Source organism: Lentinula edodes (assembly GCF_021015755.1).
Source record: "Lentinula edodes strain Le(Bin) 0899 ss11 chromosome Unknown C8R40scaffold_25, whole genome shotgun sequence".
Lineage (NCBI taxonomy): Eukaryota > Fungi > Basidiomycota > Agaricomycetes > Agaricales > Omphalotaceae > Lentinula > Lentinula edodes.
In genome coordinates, this window is record NW_025764331.1 from 15,814 (window position 1) to 19,998 (window position 4,185).

The following is a 4,185-nucleotide window of genomic DNA, read 5'->3' on the forward strand; positions in this document are numbered from 1 at the left end:
ATTTTCATACCTGGTCCTCACCCTCCGGATCAGATTCTGAAAAGCTAGGGCAGGAGCTGTCACCAAATGGATGTGTAACCTCAATGCCTGGGCCCAACTCGCCGTCCTCATCATCTGAATCACTGACAGGTTGTAAAGGGGGTATCTCATCAGAATTAATAGACGCAGACCCGTTATCGGACAAGTACTCGAAGCCTATGACTTCCGAAATACTGTCTGTTAAGGATTCCAAAGAGATCATATTCAATGACATCTCATGTGCCGGTTCTGTTGTCTGTGCAAGTTGTGCTAACTGTCACGAAGCGGCAGAGGCGGAGTGACTAACGGAGCGGGAAAGCGGAGCGACTAAGCAGAACGGTGAGGCGGAGCAACTGGACAAGGCAACAAGGCGGAGCGACTAAGCAGAACGGCAGCAGACTGGTCCCAGATAATGACAGAGATATATTGAGTATCGTAGTCATAGGTAATAATAAGTAAGCACATACCTGGTCCCAGATAATGACAGAGAGGTCAAGATAAGGGACCAGGCTGTGGAGGGTTGGCTATATATACATAATCCGGTCTGCGAGAAACAACGATGTAATACTGTACAGTTTAGGAACAAGGAAGGTGGCGGAAGCCAATAGAAGGAGAAGATGGGTCAGGTGGATCAGTAATCGATGGATCAGTAATCGATGGGGGTTTGACAGTGATGGGATGATGTATCGTACAAGTAAAGGCGTCGAGACGGTGAGAAAAGGAAAATGATAGGGGCTGCGTACTTTATGACATTACCCCCCTCCTTATGACCATTGCCCTCGATGGTCAAGGCTTTGCCGCTGTTGGGTGTTTTTTATGAAAGGCCCGAACAATTTTTGGTGCTCGACTGAGGTTGGCTGCGGGTTCCCAAGAGTTGTGCCCTGTGTCGTAACCTTTCCACTTAACCAAATATTCCAACTTCTTCCATCGAACCCGGCTGTCTAAGATCTCCTCTACTTCGTATTCCGGTTCGTCTTCATCCTCTAAGTATACCGGCTCTGGTGGTGTTGGTATTTCGCCATTAATGGAGTTACCTTTCCAGGGGTATAGTTTATCGACATGGAAGACGGGATGGAGGCGATCTAGGGATAGGGGAAGGTCAAGGCGGTAGTCTAAAGGGCCAATTTTCTCCAGAATGCGATAAGGGCCAAGCTGTCGATCTCCTAACTTTTCACTGGAAAGTTGAAGGTTAATGTCCTCTGCACTGAGCCAGACTAGGTCTCCAACTTTAAATTGATGAGCTTTCCGCTTCCCGCGTTCGTATCCCTCCTTCTGTTGTTTCTTTCCTAGGTGTAAGGCAGCTCCGGCATCTTGTCGCGCTTCTCGGAGAATCCGTATACGGTCATCCACAGCTGGAATACCGCTGCGTTGGCCCACTGGGATATTGAACAGGGGAAGATAGCCGTAGGTTAGCTCGAACGGGGACATGCCTAGCGCAGAATGAGTCCGTGAGTTAATCACAAACTCCGCCATGGGAAGGTGCTCTGCCCAGTCGTCTTGTCGTCGTCCTACATAGAGGCGGATGTATTTCTCTACTTCCTGATTTGCTCGTTCGGTTTGGCCATTAGACTGAGGACGGTATCCGGAGGTTAGATCTGATTTAATTCCTAGCCTAGCAAGAAGGGATCGCATGAGCTTAGCTGCAAACTGGGGTCCACGGTCGGATTTAAAGTGAAGAGGAAGACCATGGAGACGGAAGATCTCTCGGTAGTAAATATCGGCAACGCCTTCGGCTGTGATGGAGCTGGTGCAAGGAATGGCGTGAATTTGTTTTCCATACAGGTCTGTGCAAACCAAGACAGCATCGTAGCCTTGGGAGTTAGGTAGCTGTGTTATCAGGTCAACCCCTACCTCTTCCCATAGACCGGATGGTACATCTAATGGTTGAGTTACGGCCCGTGGGTGTCGCTGGATCTTCTTACGGGCACAAACCTCGCATCCCTCAACGTATTTTTCCACAAAAGAGCGCAACGTAGGCCACCAGAAATGGGTACTGACCAAGTCGAGTGTCCCGTGTAGTCCGGGGTGTCCTGCAGTTGGATGGTCGTGGCATTGACGGAGTACCTCAGTGCGTAGGTCGTCATTTGCTGGTACGTATACTCGACCTCGGTAGTAGACCAACCCATTGTCTTCTTCCCATTCGGCTATCCCATTGGCCAAGCGCTGTAGTCCGTGCTCTTTGACTGTTTTGAGACCCTCCAATACCTGTGCCTCCCGTTCTGAGGCTTTCCGGATACGATCCTCTAAGGGGTTCTGTAGGATCGAAGCTGCAATTTTTACGAAGTGGCCAGGTTTAAGGACTGTCTGTTGTCGGTTATCATCGCTGTCCGATACATGATGAACTGCCATGCGGGAGAGAGCATCAGCTTGGGTGTTTACTCTACCAGGGCGGTGGATCATATGAAAGTCAAACCGTGACAGATAGAGGGCCCATCGTGCTTGTCGGCGGGTGAGGTCTTGGGCAGTGCGCCAGAATTCGAGGTTCGAATGGTCCGTAATGATGTCGAATGGTTGAGGGAGTCCTTCTAGAAAGTTCCTCCAATCCTTCAGTGCTTCAATGATAGCAAGCATTTCTCGATCGTAGATTTCGTAGTTCCGTTCCGCTGGCTGCATGGATGCCGATCTGAAGGCTACCGGATGCCATTGGCCATCGTCTTGCTTCTGCATAAGGGCGCCTCCCGTGGCAAAGCCTGATGCGTCTACCTCGATTCGAGTAGGCCTGTCTGGTGTCCATAGAGCAAGGATCGGTGCGGAGATGAAGGCTTCTCGAAGGGTATCAAATGCTTTCTGTCGAGTGTCGGTCCAGGTAAAGCTGGTGTCTTTCTTCGTCAGGTCGTTCAGAGGTCGTGCTATTTTGGCAAAATTCCGGATAAAGCGTCGGTAGAAGTTTGCAAATCCCAAGAACCCTCGTAATTCCCGAAGATTAGTAGGGACTGGCCAGTCACGAACAGCCGCTACTTTTACCGGATCCATTCTCACCTCCCCTTCTGAGATGATGAGTCCGAGGTATTCAATCTGTTGTTGTTCAAATTCGCATTTTTCTGGTCGTAGGTAGAGGTCGTGCTTTTCTAACCGGGTTAATACTTCCCGTACCATTCGTCGGTGTTCCTCGAGATCGTTACTGAAGATAAGGATGTCATCTAGGTAGACTGCCACCTTGCCGGCTGCAATGAGATCAGCAAATATAGCATTCATAAGTGCTTGGAACGTGGCAGGGGAATTTGTGAGACCAAAGAACATGACCTTAGGCTCGAACAAGCCTCGGGTTGTTGCGAACGCGCCTTTCCATTCATGCCCCTTCTTAATCCGTATGTTATTGTAACCCCAGCGGACATCAAACTTCGTGAAGTATCTGGCTCCCTGAAGTCGACTAATGATATCAGCAACTAATGGAAGAGGGTATCGGTTCTTCACAGTGTACTCGTTCAGTTTCCGGTAGTCTTGTACGAAACGGAGTTTCCCATCCTTCTTCTTTACGAAGAAGACCGGTGATGAGATTGGTGATTTTGAGGGGACGATATAGCCTTTCCGTAGGTTTTCTTCTAGGAAACGATCCAACTCCTCCTGCTCGTTTAGGGACATGGGATAAATCTTGGTACGCATGGTTGCCGGTGCTCCAGGTACGAGATCAATCGCATGGTCCCAAGGTTGGTGGGCAGGTAATCGTTCGGAGGCGGATTCTGAGAAAACCTTCTTGAAATCACGATACTGCTCAGGGACCATTTCTTCGAAGGTTTTAACGGGTTTGTCTCGGTTGGCTTCCTCTGCTAGCTGCTGGGAGTAAGTGAATCCTGCGGCGCACCAGACTTCCTCCGTCTGTTCCTCTAGAATTCCTGCTTTTACCCATGCCCGGCGAGTTTTATGATTGGCTCGAATTCGGTGTATTGGTGGTTCTTCCACCGCTGCTGATTCACTCGGTTCAAGGGTCGCTTCTAGTGGCACCTCAATGTGGGGGTTTTCCGCGGGAGGTTCCAGTTCCGGGAGTTCGAGGATCGGGGTTTCTGTGTGAGTGGCGGCTAGATGAGAGTACAAGATCTCCTCGTCTGGGACTTCTTCTATCGTTACTCGAGGAGGCTTTACTGAAAGTCGTCCTTTCTCCCAATCAATCTCCGGATTTACCTTCCGTAACCAGGGGAGTCCAAGGATGATGTCTTCACCTCCTAGGTT